At 38.9% G+C, this 16,006-nt stretch overlaps 1 non-coding gene across 1 annotated transcript; it reads left to right on the top strand.

Moving 5' to 3' along the window:
* The first annotated feature begins 1,128 nt into the window (after positions 1–1,128).
* Positions 1,129–1,234, top strand: LOC116274808. The gene has a single exon (XR_004183582.1). It is a non-coding gene; the product is annotated as a small nucleolar RNA U13 (small nucleolar RNA).
* The last annotated feature ends 14,772 nt before the right edge of the window (positions 1,235–16,006 follow it).

Below are 16,006 nucleotides of genomic sequence, written 5' to 3'. Positions count from 1 at the left end.
AGTTTCCCTTCCTACTATTGAACACTAGAACTAACTCCTTCTAACTGTATTTTTGTACCAAAATGTGCAGTTTTCTGTGTGATTGTTCTTTTCTTTTTTTTTTTTAAACAAATGCTAGAATTTTGTGTGGATGCTCTTAGTGCCCACTTCCTCCTTCCTTCCTGGTTTTGAGCTTCTGCCTAACCCGTTCTCTAACAAGGGGAATGGGGGGAGATCAGGAGTTGAATTCAATCAGGCAGAATTTATCCTGGATTGCGAGATGGATTCGCTTCTCCCTGAGAGTAAACCCAAATAAAAAAATTTGCTGTGACAGCAAAGAAGAATAGGAGGATGGCTGTTAGGCAACCAACAGGGTTACTTCCCAGGATATAGTTTGTGTGGGTTTCGTTTTGTGTTTTAAACTTAATATTTTTTCCTTTTCTTTTTTTTTTTTTTAGTGAAAAAGTAACATGCTCATAAATAGAAACAAAGTAACCAGTACAAAAGGCTTACAGTAAAAAAAAAAAAAGACTCTACTCACCCTTATGCCATAACTTACACAAAAATTATGAAATATCACTAAGAGAAAATTTTAAAATGCTAAGCAAAGGAAGGGAAATAACATATTTATGGGTTGAAAGTACTGATATTGAAAAGATTCTACCCAAATTGATTATAGATTCAACACAATGCCAGTTAAGACCCAGCAAAGTTTTTCTAAGAAGTCAACAATTTGTTTCTAGCATTTGTGTGAAAATGCAAAGGGCATAATATCCAAGATAACCTTAAGAAGAAAAAAACTGGAGACTATACATACAGGACACTGTGGCTTATTATAAAGTTCCAGTCATTAAGACAGTGTAGAGTGCATAGTAGGAAATATAAAAACATATCCATTCATATCCAATGACTCAAATACGACTTAGTTTCTGTATAGAGTGGGGAAGAATGGTCTTTAAAAATAAATGATACTAATTCAATTGGATATCTGCATAGAAGGTATAGGTAGTATTTTTCTCCATTTGCTTAGAACTTCTAAATTTTATTTTAACCATATTTCATATTTTTTGTATATACTTTTTTCCAGATTAATAAAATTCTTTTCTATTTCTAATTTGCTAAGACATTTTATCACAAATAGATTTTGAAATCCTTTTGTAGTTCATAAGTGTGACGATTGGGTTTTTTCACGCTCATGTGTGAGATATGCCTTCTTTAAATGTTCTTACACCATCAGCACATTATCCATCTGACAAGAAAAAAAATAGATTTTTGACTCACATCAAATACTTTTTTGCATCTATTGACATAATCATGTGATTTTCTATTTCACTTTGTTAATGTGTCTAATTACATTGCTTTGTTCTCAGACTTTAACACTTTAGCATTCCTGGAATAAAAGCCACGTAGTCATGATGTAGTAACCATTTTATATATCACTGGATTTAATTTACTGTTTTTACAAAAATTCTTATATATATTTCATGAAAGAACTTGGCAAGTAATTTCCTTTTGAGTAATGTTCTTTCCAGAATTTAATATCAAAGTTTTGCTGGCATCATAAAATATGTTGGGAAGTGTTTCTTCTTTTTCTTTTATCTTAAAGAATTTTAGGAAGAATCCGTTAGTGAAGTCATCTGGGCTGAGGAAATTGTTTCGTGGAAAAGTATTAATTTATAGGTTCAATTACTTTACTAGATAAAGAGCGATTTAAGTTTTGGATTTCTGTTCATCAATTTTGGTGAGGTCTATTTTTATAGGAACTTTCTTATTTTCCCTACATTTCCAAATTTATTGGCATAAAGTAGTTCCTCATATCTTTTTTTTTTTTTTTTTTGAGATGGGGTCTGGCTGTGTTGCCCAGGCTGGAGTGCAGTGGTGTGATTTCAGCTCCCTGTAACCTCCACCTCCTAGGCTCAAGCAATCCTCCCACCGCAGCCTCCTGAGTAGCTAGTTCCACAGGCACACACCACTACATCCAGCTAATTATTTATTTATTTATTTTTTTGTATTTTTAGTAGAGGCGAGGTTTCACCATGTTGCCTAGGCTGATCTCAAACTCCTGAGCTCAAGAAATTCTCCTGCCTCAGCCTCCCAAACTGCTGGGATTACACGTGTGAGCCACTGCACCTAGCCTCACTCTTATTTTTTAATATCTCTATTGTCTGTAGTGATGTACACCTTTTCATTCTGACATTGATAATTTGTGACTTGTCTCTTTTTTATCTGTCCTTGTAGATGTCCATTAATCTTACTAATCTTTTCAAATGATAAACTTTTAGCTTTTTATATTTCTGTATTTCATGCTCATTTTCTATTCATTAATTTCTTCTCATTTTTAAAATTGACTTTCATCTACTTTGGGTTTAATTTGCTGTTCTTTTTCTAATTTCTTGATAATACTTAGCTAATTGCCATTTCAACTTTTCTTCTTTCTAAAATATGCATTTACTGCATAAATCCCCTCCCCAAATGCAACTTTAGCTACATCCCATGAGTTTCAATATAATGAATTTTCATTATTAGTCAAGTGAAAATATTTTCTAATTTTTATTGGAATTTCTCATTTAACCTATTCACTATTATTATTATTGTATAATTTCCAAATAGTATTTTCTAGTTTTTTTTTAAGTTTAATTGTATCCTGATCATAAAACATACTGTGTATGATTTCAGTCCTTTGAGATTTTCTGAAAGTTGCTTTATGGTCCAACATAATATCAGTGTTAGTAAACGGTCCATGCACTTAGGAAGAATGTGTATTCAATTGTTAATTGTGTTGTTCAAATCTACATACATATTTCCTTTTTTCCCCCCTACCTGTTCTATTAGGTATTCAGAGAAGTGTCTTATCAACTTGCATTTTGGTAATAGATTTGCTTTTTGGTAATAGATTTGATTTTGGTAATAGATTCATTTCCTTTTTTTTTTTGTTTCCATCAATTTTTGCTTTTATGTATTTTAAAGCCATAATATCAAGTGCATGTATTTTTAAGTTATTATATCTTGTTGGTGGATTAGCCATTTTATATATAAGAAACACCCCTCTTACTCTCTAGTGACGCTTCTTGCCTTAGATTCTACTTTGTATATTGATGTAATCATACTAGTTTTAGGGGGCTAAAGTTTGTGTGGTGTATTAAGCTGGTGTCCCTGAGAAGCAGACTTTGAATACAGAAGGTGAGAAGTAAACCTAGGAACACTGGTAATGTCACCTGAGTAGACACGGAAGGGAAGGAAGCTGACACTGGATGCACTAGTGAGCTGTTGGCTGTGGACAGCTGGGGCTCGCTTCCCCTCTTGGAAGTCTCCTCTAGGCTCCTCAGTGGCTTTGCTGGCAGACTGCATGGAAACGCCTTGGAATTTCTCCACCTGAAGGTGAGCAAGCTGGAGTATTTACTGCCAGCTCACATCCTCACTAGACAAAGGCTGCTCCTAAGGGCATCAGCTCCTCAGAATTTCTACTCTGTCCCATTTTCCACCAGCCTGTATTCCCCATCAGCCTGCTTCCAGGGTTAAAGAATGTCCTCAGGTGAGACCCAGTGCTACATGCCACTGAAAGACATCTGGAAAGTCATAGCGAATGCCAAGGGCATTCACAGTGTCTTCTACTCATGGAATCTATTTCCCCGTTCTTTCACTTTCAAACTTTTTTGTGTCCTTATATTAAAAATGTGTCTCTCATAAGCAGCCTACAACTGTTTCACCCCCACCCAGAGTGACCATCTTTGTCTTTAAATTTAGCCAATTTGTCCATTTACATGTAATGTGATTACTAACGAATTTGGTTTTATAATTGTCATGTTCCGTTTGTTTTCTATTTCTCATCATGTTTTATGTTCATTTTTTAAAATTTCTTGCCTTTGTTTGGATAATTCAATTTTAAAATTATGTTATTCTCTTCTTCTGCTGTTACTATATTCTTTTCCTATTGGTTTGGTTTTTTTCCCTAGAGATTCTTTACTAAATACAGTCAAATACAAATTATACTTTTACCATCTCCTCCTGGATAATACATGAACCTCAGAACTGAGATCTGGAGCATTTACTAGGTTGGCAAATGGACATCTTTGGCAGGTCCTGGACTCCATTTTTTTTTATTTTCTAAGGACTGTGAGGCAGTCTTCCAAACACCCTCTGCTCTGCTTCTCAGTGGCTTTCCATTTAGCTTCTTCATCTCTTGCCCTCTGCAGCAAAATATTTGCCAATTCATTCATAGGGAAACCAGTTGGTTTTGGGCTATTCTCCTGCATCTCCTCTTTCACCAGAATCTTAACCACTCAAATCCTTGGCAACCCCCAGCTCCAAATTTTTTATTATTTTTTATTTTTTATTTTATTTTTTTGAGACAAGGTCTTGCTCTATCACCTAGGCTGGAGTGCAGTGGTAGGATCTCAGCTCACTGCAACTTCTACCTCCCAGGTTCAAGTAATTCTTGTGCCTCAGCCTCCTAAGTAGCTGGGCTACTCAGCCACCATGCGTGGCCACCATGTCTGGCTAATTTTTGTATTTTTAGTAGAGATGGGGTTTCACCATGTTGACCAAGCTGGACTCGAACTTCTGACCTCAGATGATCTGTCCACTTCAGCCTTCCAAAGTGCTGGGATTACAGGCGTGAGCCACTGCACCAGGCCCCCAAATCCAACGTTTGTCTCCTCAGTTCTTGAGAGTCCCCAAAGTTCTGCAGGTTTCTCTGTTCCTTAACAGCTGCCTTCTGCATTGACTTTCACTATCTTGCCAGCACTAAGAATCAGCAAGTGCCCCAGAAGCGAAAGCAACTTCCAGGATATCTGCCTACTTGGGCTGTCCCCTTTCCCTTGCTTGCCTTAGCAGCTATTCAAATGCCTTCAACAATGTTTTATGTGTATCATCCAGCTTTTCTGGTTGTTTTGATGGTGGGGACAGTCTGTTAGAAGCTACTCTAGCATAACCAGAAGTGAAAATTCTTCTAAAATGTATTTACTCTGTCATTTTTTTGATGGACAGTTAGTTTTTTCCCTAGTCTCCACCTATTACAAAAATTGTAGCAAGAAATAAGTTTGGACATCTGTCTTTGCTGATGTGTGCATGTGGCTGTTGAATTCCTGCAAAAGGAGTTTCTTGGTCAAAGAAAAGCATGAGTATGAAATGTTGATAGCTCTTACCAAATTTTCCTCCCAAGAGATGCATCAAAATGTGTGAGAGAGTGTGTTTCCCCAAAGAGGGTGTGTGCTTTTATAGAAGAGGTACAGGAGTTTCTTCAGAGGTACCTGAAGATAGGAGGATGAATGTGTCTGCTTAAATTCTTGGTCCCCCCATCTGGCCTCAGGACAAAATGGAAGGGATCCCCTTTCCAAAGAGAAAAATCCATGTCTGTGCTCAAAGTATCTTTGCTCCATAATAGAACCCAAGGGAAGTAAAAACTAACTGAGCCACAAGGAAGATCAAGTTAATACATGGACCCGTAATGAGGATGGAGAATTCCTACTGTTTCTATCAAACTCATAGGGGTTATGGGAAGCCTCTTTTATAGACCTTTAAAATGCTGATGAGCTCACCAGAAGTTCTTTTCCAAATATCCATGGTTTTGTTTCAGTGTTAGTTCAAGAAAGTTATTTTCATTTTGAAACAACTTTAAAGTTCAAATTTTGAAATACAGAATTTCCCCTTACATGTCTAATGGTTTTGCACTATTGAGAAGTAATGACTTAGGTTTTTATAAATGTATTTGGGTATCTTAAGGATGGGTCAATTTGTTAGCTTTCTGGGAATGTCAAAGCATAATATTGATAACTCTTTATTACCCTTATTCTTATTTGATAAGTTAAGGTAGTACATGATTTTGCATTTGGAAGCATTTATTTCATTGTTCAAAGACTCGTTTTATTTTCTTCTTCTTTTTTTTTATTTTTTATTTTTATTTATTTATTTATTTTTTGAGATGGAGTCTCGCTCTTGTCACCCAGGCTGGAGTGCAATAGCATAATCTTGGCTCACTGCAACCTCCACCTCCTGAGTTCAAGCTATTCTCCCTCAGCCTCCTGAGTAGCTGGGATTACAGGCACCCACCACCATGCCCGGCTAATTTTTGTACTTTTAGTAGAGACGGGGTTTTGCAGTGTTGGCCAGGCTGGTCTTGAACTCCTGACCTCAGGGGATCCACCCGCCTCAGCCTCCCAAAGTGCTGGGATTACAGGCATGAGCCCACCGTGCGCGGTGCAAAGACTCTTTTTCAATTCAAATTCTTTTTTTTTTTTTTCTCCCTCTCTCATTGGGTCCTGGGGGAGTTAATTTAAAACCACCTACATGAGATGGCGTTCAGGAATAATTACATCAAGCACATACTGTGTGCACCTTCAGCTATTTTTACCAAATCTTCAGAGCATCCTCTCTGACTGGGAAACACACTGCAGTCTACTCATGAGAATATTATTCTTTAAATTTCAATGCTACAGCAGTACTGTCTGGTAAGCTAATCGTCTCCAGCGGGATGAAATAAGGCCAAGAAACCAAAGCTCTCCAGCCTCTTCTAAGTTTGCTTCTGATGCATGCCTCTCATCCTTGCTTCCTCCAGCAGGCCCCAAGCTGCCTCCAGGTTCCACTGTGCCAATATTCTTAGAGCAGTCTGGTTTGCTGACATGTTTTTGCCTTAGTATTCCATTTCTCACATCCTCTTATGGCCATTTTATTTTACTCTTAAGAGGGGAACTAAGATAGGTGGCCTGAAGTACAGTAGTAACTTCCTTGAATCACGCTGTCCTGTCTAATGTCAATGAGATAACTAAGGCACATCCAGAGATCGCATTCTGGGCCTTTAAAAGCACTGCATATAAACTCAGTATTTCGTCTAGACAGTTTTCTTATCTTTTTCAACTGGCCTTCTTTGCTGACTCATGTCAGCTTTGAGCTCAGATTAGCCTGTGAACTTTACCTGGCTGAAATTCAGTTTGGCCTGACTTTGCTATTCTTGATTCCACTTTTGATTCAGACTGAAATATAAGATAAGGCTATGTTCAATACAAGCACCTTACAATCTGATGAACATGGACTTACTCAAGGAAGAGATTGATCTGCCTCATGTGAGAAGAAGTCTGGGTTGAAGTAGATTAGGGCTGGAACAGTAGCTCAAGGATGCTATCTGGGAACTGAGCATTTTTTCTTCCTGCTCTACCACCCTGAGGATGACTGATGTACCTCCAGCATCAAGCTCAAATTCTAGTCAAGATGAAAGAAGCAGCAGAAGACGCCCAGCCAACTTGAGATTGTTTCATTCATCAGATCTACCATTGTCTCTCCTAGCTGCAAAAAAATCTGGGAAGGTAAGTTTTAGCTTTCTAGTGTCTACAGCAGAAGAAAGCACGGAATGGGATGTGAGTGGATTTTAAATGATCGCGTTTACAGTGTCTATCTAGTAGGTTTGGGTTCTTTTGGCATCTTGTCCTACTCATTCCAGGTTTCATCTTCAAGATTCATCATTGGGAAACCACACCTACCACTTCCCCTTCTGCTGTAAAGACAGGGCAATGAAAGCCAAGATATAAATAGTCTGTCATTTACTTAGAATTTTTTTTCTTTAATGTTGGGAAAGCACAATGGCCAGATGTCAGAAAACCTGCATTTTAGAATTAGATTATTTATCCAAAACTGTCTTGTTTTGAGCAAATCACTTAAAGTCTCCGAGTCATCGTTTTCATAAAATGGAAGAGTTGGACCAGAATCTTCTGTCCTTCCCTCTTGCCTAGGATCTCAAATGTCTATCATTATAACACTCCCTTGTTACCACAGGGACTCAAAGAGGCCAGGCCCAGAGAAGAGGTCCCACCCTGCTGCCCATCATGCTCATCTCCCCCTATCTTCTAGTCATCTCTTAGAACCTCCCAGAACTTGGACAGAGAGAACTAAGGGGACTAATATGAATTTAAAACTATGTTTTTCATTGTCCTTATTGACTTTTGGCTTTAAAATATGAACTATTTTCAACTTTGTTGGTAGAACCACAGTTCCCCCTTCAGGTAGTGGTGGCTTCTCTGGAATCATAGGAGTGACTTAGAGATCAAGCCATTGAAATGGTGTCATCTACCAGCTTTTATTCACTGCTTGGCCTAACATGGCCCAGGGAGCTGCCTTAGAACCAGTCTCCCATCTTGTTGATATAGCAAGTTTTCTCCAGGCCTGTGCCTATAACCTTAGCACCTACTGAGTCTGTGAAATACTTCCAAAACTTGCTTAACTGTCTAGAATCCTGGAATATTGCTGAAGATGGAAGGAAGTATCTGAGTATGCAAATGTATGCAACTACTATAAATCCTCTAAATAACTTAGAACACATTTGGGGGCTAGGATTTGTGATTAATTTTCAGATATTTTCTACAACTATTGTCATTGGTTTCTTCTCTCAACTTCTTTTCAACTCAGACATCTTTTGCTTGGCAACTGGTTTACCTTATCGTGGGTATAAAGTAGTTAGATATGTACATTGTGTTTAGTGCAACATTAGTCAAAGGCTTGGACTCTCTCTTCATGTCATGATTATCCTATAAAATGTTCGAACTCTCTCTTCTAGTGGGTTCTCCATGGGAGAAGGGGGAAGGGGTGCAAGGGAGATTGTTGGGGGATTGACCAGAGAGTATGTCTCCAAACTGTATGCTCAGTGGGCAACAAGCTGACCATGGATACTGCAGCCAGGGAGCGGGGTGTCCTCCACAGCCATGTCTCTGGGGTAAGATTGGAGCTTAGTCAGCTCTCTGGGTCTCTTGGAATCACCTTTAATGTTCTTCCAATCTCCTCAAAATGGGGTAGTTCTACCTCTTCCTCACGGGAACATTATTCTTCACCTAGAATCTTCTGAGGCATAAAGGGAGAAGCTGGATATCTCTGAAACTGTACATCTGAGAATTTTAGTCTCATGCTGCCTTTATTTCTGTTTCAGATGGAGAAAGGATGAGATCCTAGCAGAGGTTCTTAAGGAGTTTGTGGATAGAATTTGGGATGTCTATAAACTTGAATTTTAAAAATACATCTTTCTTTTCACTATCCTTTAACTAAAATTTAATATTTAATCATGAAAGTGGGCAACAACCACAGCACTGTTAGCAGTACCTGTGATTTTGATACCAATAGGAATCATAGTAAGTTTATGTCATGTTAAAGTTATTGCAGAAACTAGAAAATAGCAGTATATCCACAAGTTTAAAAATGTGGTGATTAGTGGCCCCCACCACTAGATTTTATTTATTGCATTAATGAAGGAGTATATATTTTATAATGGCACATTAAATATAGTCTGATAATATTAAAAATATTTTAATATTACTGTTTTTCTTTGATTTTTGTTATGCATTTTACAATTTTTTTTGAGGAGGGATTTTAGCAGATTACCAAAGAGGGTCATGGCACAAAAAGTTTTCAGGACACCCACCATAGGGACACAAATTTATAGAATACACAAAGGACAGAGACGGAGGGAAAACATACTTTAAAATGTAAACAGATTATCCTGCTAACTACAGTACAAAAGAACTAAATGTAAGCCCATGTGCAAAAGTTATTTCAATCTAATGTATATTTCTCCTAACTTGATTAGCCTCTGGGTACAAATGGGGCAATGTTAATGGTGAAAGCCACATTTCCCTTGTATCTACCACCTACTCTAGTATCTCCTACTTTTACCCAAATCTCAATTTTTATGAGAATTTCTGAAAGTGTTTTTCTTTCTTCCTTTCTTACTGTCTTTCTTTGTGGTTTGATGGTTTTCTGTAGCGGTATGCTTTAAATCCTTTCTAATTTTGTTTTGTACTTCTAAAGATTTTTGTAGGCCAGGCACTGTGACTCATGCCTGTAATTCCAGCACTTTGGGATAACCAGGCGGGTGGATCGCCTGAGGTCAGGAGTTCAAGACCAGCTTGGCCAACATGGTGAAACCCATCTCTACTAAAAATACAAAAATTAGTCAGGCATCATAGTGGGTGCCTGTAATCCCAGCTACCCAGGAGACTGAGGCAGAAGGATCGCTTGAACCCAGGAGGTGGAGGTTGCAGTGAACTGAGATCATGCCACTGCACTCCAGCCTGGGTGACAGAGCAAGACTCTGTCTAAAAAATAAAAATACTAAGATTTTTGCTTTGTGATTACCATGAAGCTTACATAGAACACCTTATATTTAGTCTATTTCAAACTGATGACAGCTTAACTTTGATTGCATACAACAACTCTATACTTTTACTCCTCTATCTCACATTTTGTTTTTGATGTCAGCTTACTATCAACTTAACAATAACATAGTCACTTAACACATATTTCATATGTTACATGTATTATATACTGTATTCTTACCAATAAAGTAAGGTAGAGAAAAGAAAATGTCATTAAGAAAATCATAAAGAGGAAAAAATATATTTACTATTTATTAAGTGGAAGTGGATCATCATAAAGGTCTTCATCCTTTTTGTCTTCCTGTTGAGTAGTGCAAAGAGAAGGAGGAAGAGAATACGTGGGTCTTGCTGTCTCAGGAGTGGCAGAAGTGGAAGAAGTGGAAGTGAAAAGTGGAGCAGGAGAGGCAGGCAAACTGGGTAACTTTTACTGAAAAAATTCATGTATAAGTGGACCTGATCAGTTTAAACCCATGCTATTCATGGGTCAATTGTGTTATTTATCTTCTGGCCTGAAGAATTTCTGCTGAGAAATCTGCTGATAATCATATTGGCACTACTTTCTATGTGGTGTATTTCTTATCTTTTGATACTCTTAGAATTTTTCTTTGTCTTTGAATCACAATAGTTTGATTATTATTAATATGTGTTTTGGTGAATTCCTCTTTTGGTTGAATTTGATTGTAGACTTCTAAGCTTCCTGAACCTAAATGTTGGCATCTATCTCTAAATAAGGAAAGTTTCGACCATTATTTCTTTAAATATACTTCCTGGCCCTTTTCCTCTTTCTTCTCCTTTTGCAACTACATTATGCAAAGGTTTGGTCTCTTGTTGGTGTTCCATAATTCCCACAAGATTTCTTTATTTTTTTTCATTCCTTTGTCTTACTGCTTCTCTGACTGGATAATTTCAAAAGTTTTGTCTTCCAGCTCACTAATTCTTTTTTCTGCTTGATCAAGTCTGCATGTAAAGCTTTCTATCAAATTTTTCAGTTCAGTCATTATATTCTTTATCTCTAGATTTCTATTTTTTTATTATTTCTACTTCTTTGTTAAACTTCTCACTTTGTTTATGTATTGTTTTCCAAATTTTATTTAATTTTCTATCCATATGTTTTTGTAGTTCACTGAGCATCTTTAAGAGGAGTATTCTGAATTCCTTGTCAGTTATTTCATAGATCTCCATTTCTTTAGGGTATATTAGTGGAATGTTACTAGTTTATTCTGGAGGTGTCACAATTCCCTGATCATTCATGATCTTGTGTACCTGCATTTTTGCATTTAAGAAGATGGTCCCCTGTTCTGACCTTTGCAGATGTTCTTTAGTAGAGATAGAGCTTCACTATTTAATCTGCGATTTTGAAGGAGCAACTAGTGATGACCCTAAGCAGGTAGAGCTTGTCGTAGGTGTTGGCTGGGCCACTGCCTTTGCTCTGATGTGAAATGGAGCTTTTGGATGGGCTCTACTGTCTGGCAAAACCACTGGCTGGGCCTGCTATGAGGTGGAGCTATTGGTAATGGCAATGGCTTCTAATCAGGTCACAAGATGTAGTCCCTACTGGGTAATTCAACTATTTGGGATTTCTAGTTGGGCAGGGATGCTGACTGGGCTCTGAGGTTAGGTGGAGTCACTGGTTGGGATGAAGAGGACCAGAGGCTAGGCTCCTTAGAAATGCACAATTGAGGATTGCCTCTCTGTCAGAGTGGAACCAAGGCGTGGGCTTTCAGCTGAGTGGAACTGTTGCTTGACTTCCCATGTCAAGCAGGTTGAACCGTTATGCTTTGTCCAAAATAGGCAAAGACCAGCATCTCCCTACTTGGTACGGGTTGGTAGTGTGGGCTCTGAGGTTGGCAGTGGAGACTAGCTATCTACGGACTCAAGTTAGGTTGAACTTTCCACCATGCTTCTGAAGGCAACCAACTCAGCTTTGCAGGTGGGTTGTGAAGTTGGCTGATATCTCCAATAGGGTGCTACAGCTAGCAGAACATAGAAGTACCACCAAGATCTGCATGCTGGTCACTACAACCTCTGCCTCATTTCTTTGTTTCTATGTGACCCCAGGTGGTCTAGCCATGCCATTACCCTCAGTGTTCCCTGTGAAGTGAGGTGAGATTGGAGTGGGCTTCCTGGAATGCTAGGGAAGCTGGATAACTGTCTCTGAGTCTCTTTTCTTCCAGTAGAAACTGTGGGCCCAGGGAAATCCTCTCTGTCTAGCATTGGGCTGAATTGAGGGAGAGGTAGCACAGCTGTAATGAGGCTGTTCTCCTTACCCTTTTAATTTAACTCCATTCAGTTCTGTGGACCACATTGGTGTCTCAGGTTTGTTCCTTGCATTGGGGTTTTCAAAAAGTTGTTCTGGTCTTTGGATAGTTGTTAGTTGAATTTTCTGTGGGGAGAAGTGGAGCCTACAAATTCCTATTCCACCATCTTGCAGCTATCTCTGAGCATGCACTGTGGAGCCCCACGCAGAGGCTGACTCTTTGCTGTGAAACCCAATGACAAATATGCAAGGTTTTCTTTATCATTGTCTCCCACTCTGTGTTGATTTTTCACCATAGAAAGAACAGAGCAAGGCCTCTAACAACTCAACTGCATGAGACCACAAAGAGGAAAGTAGAAAGAAGCAAAAATATAAACTATATGATTACCAAAAAAGGAGGCATTAGGACAGGAGGCGACCTGCTCAGTATTATGGGGACAACTTTACTGGAACCTAAGACTTTGAAGAAGAGATCTTTTCTGCTTGAGCATTAAAATATGTGTACCTGAGTGAATCCCAGCAAAGGGTCATGCTGCTCAGATAATCTCTTCTCTGGTAGCCACATTGCTTGAATCATTTACCTTCCAGGAATCTAATTGCAAAAGTGATCATTCTCATTCTCATTTATTATTGATACCCCAACTGTGGGAAAGACATTGTGATTGGTGCTTCTACAGGAGTAGGGCCATTTAAGAAAAAACGGTAATGTTTAAAGCACAGTAGGAAGAAAGAGGTACCCAGAATAAACATTTTCTTAAAGCAGTAATCCAGCTGGTGGTATAATACCTGTTGCAGATATTTCTCTGCCTGTTTACAATCCCACCATCTACACATTGATTAGCATTATGGGCAATACACAAAGGAATAATAACAATTACTTGAGGCCTGCTGTGAATTAAGCATTGTACTTGAACTCATCTAATTCTAACAATAGCACTATGAGGTAGACATTATTACTCCCTATTTTACTGAAAAGGAAACAGAGACTCTAGAAGTTGTCCAAGTTCACATAGTAAGGGATAGGGCAAGAGCTCAATCTGAGAGCCTTAAGCAGAAGTGACCGATTGGACCTTCTGGTTATAATTTGTGAAAATAGGACTACGTATCTACACCCATATATACATATACAGAGTGGTGTACTCAATATAAAATTATTAAGTCAATACAAGGTCCAAATGGATAGTGAAGAAAATATATGCAAGACTACTGAGAGAGAGAATGTGTGTGTGCGTGTTCTTGTTTCTGAGGCAGTCACCAGGAATGGGAGATTTAAACTCGGCTTTGAATAGTAAAGAAGTTTGGGATGGATGGGGCGAATAGTGTGGGTCAAATCACAGGAGTGGAAAAGTACCAGTTTTGAGCAAGACTAGCAATTTGGTTGGGGCAAGGGTTCATACAGCAAGTAATGGGAAATTAAGCTGGAAAAGGAGACCAGCTGTGAGAGAAATGGCTATCAGTCCGCAGTGATTAGACTTTATACTGCTAGAAAGGAGATATGAAATGATTAAGCAATGTTTCAGAAAGATTGACCACACAGTCACACGACAGAGTATGGGAAAGGAAACAGATTAGATTTATGGAGCCCAGGAAGAGGGTGACAACAGTCATCCAGGTGTGGAGTGAAAGAGGATTCAGGTGGTGGCTGGGCCACAAAAAGATGAAATGGATGAAGAGGCATTTGGAAGGAAAAATCAAGAAGATAGGGCAACTGCTCATAATAATATTTTTAAAATAGCTAATGCATTCATTCATTTCCACAAATATTACTTAAGTGTCTTCTTTGTGCCAGGCACAGTTATGGGCCCTGGGTGTATTGCAATGAACATAACAGGCAAGACTATTTCCCTTATGGAATTTATATTACGATCGAGGAGGAACATGATAAACAAACATGTGAAATACAACTTCAGGTGGATAATTTATGCAATGAAAATACATAAAACAGGATTAAGGGGCAAGATAGCAAGACACCCTCTGGGTGTCTCTGAAGATGCAATATTGGAACAGAAATCTAAATGAAGTGGGTGAGTAGACCATGTGAATATCTCTGAGGAAAGTATTCCAGGCAGAGAAGTCAGGAAGTGCAAAGACCCCCAGGCAGCTACATTCAGCCTGTGATCAGAACAGCATGCCACTGCAACCAGTGCAGAGTAAGGTGGAAGTGAAAGTGAGGTTGAGGAGGCAACAGGGGTGGAATGCTGATGGGCTTTAATGGCCATGGAGAGGACGTTGCAGTCTATTCCAAACGAAATAGAAACAGAAGGGTTTTGAAAAGGGGCATGGCATGATCTGATTTACAATTTTAAAGGCTCACTCTGGTGACTTCATGGAGACCCGATGATGGTGGAATGAGAGTAGATGCAGAGACCACTTAGAAGGTTATTACAATAATCCAAGTGAAAGTTGCTAGTGGCTTGGATTAGTGAAAGACAAGGCAGTAGGAAGCATGGGATTTGGGATGTGTTTTGAAGGCAGAATGAGCAGAGCTTGCTGATGGACTGTATACAGCACATGGAATAAAGAACCAGAGAAACCAAGAAGGTACTTCTGTGAGGCTTTGTGCTCTCAGATTCTTAAAGTCTACCTTGGAGTAGAGTTAATCTTGGTTATTTGATTCTTTGCTTTTTCTATATTCCATTCATCCATCAATAAGTATAGTAGACTCTACCTCAAAACACATCCTGGATCTGTTGAGTTGTCATCACATTCCCCACAAGCACACTGCTCCATACACCATTGCAATGCCCCTTAGCTAGCCTCCCTGCTTCTCCTCTTGCCCCTCCCCTGACAAACAATTCTCCACATCTGCCCAATTTGATTGGCCTCTGCTAAAACCCTGTTAGTGAATTATTGGAATGAGTATTTAGAATAAAACCCAAAAAATTCAGCCTCAGATTACAAAATCTTACATAATTGGTGCCTGAGGACTTAGCTGACTTCATCTCATTCCTCTCCTCCCCTTGCCTTTTCACTGTGGTCACTTTCAGTTTCTTAAGCACACCAAGCCTTTGCTCTCCACAGTCCTCGTATCTTCAAAGCCTAATTCTGCATATTACTCAGCTCTCATCTTTAATATTATCCCCTTGGACAACCTTCTGGATCACTTAAGTTATTGTTTGACTTCTGAAGAGTCTAATTCCCTTCCTCTTGAATTTGAGCTGGCCTTAGTGCCTTGCTTGACCCATAGGATGCAGCGGAAGTGACATTCTGAGATTTCTGAAGCTAGGTTCCTTGCAACTTCTGCTTGAGCTTGGAACACTCCCACGGGGAGTCCTGAGCTGCCATCTAAGAAGTCTGACTAACCTGACAGTGCTGTGCTGGAGAGACTGTGGGTGGGCACTCCAGTCAACAACCCCAGCCACCCACGCAGGTACCAGACACCCAGAAAAGACCAGCCATCAGCCAAATACCACTCAGATTAACACCACGTGGAGCAGAAGAATTGCCTGGCTGAGTCTTCACCAAATTCCTCATGCACAGAATTATGAGAGAATAAAATGACTGTTGTTTTAATCCATTAAGTTTTGGGAGTTTGTTATATAGCAATAGATAAATAGAACACTGTCTATCACAATATTTTCCTTATTTGCCTAAGATTGATCATTATTTGATATTTTTCTTGTTCATCTAGTTACTCTAT

The sequence above is a fragment of the Papio anubis genome, chromosome 4, assembly GCF_008728515.1.
Source record: "Papio anubis isolate 15944 chromosome 4, Panubis1.0, whole genome shotgun sequence".
NCBI lineage: Eukaryota > Metazoa > Chordata > Mammalia > Primates > Cercopithecidae > Papio > Papio anubis.
Note: the sequence above shows the minus strand (reverse complement) of the source record. Positions and strands in the feature narration are given on the sequence as shown.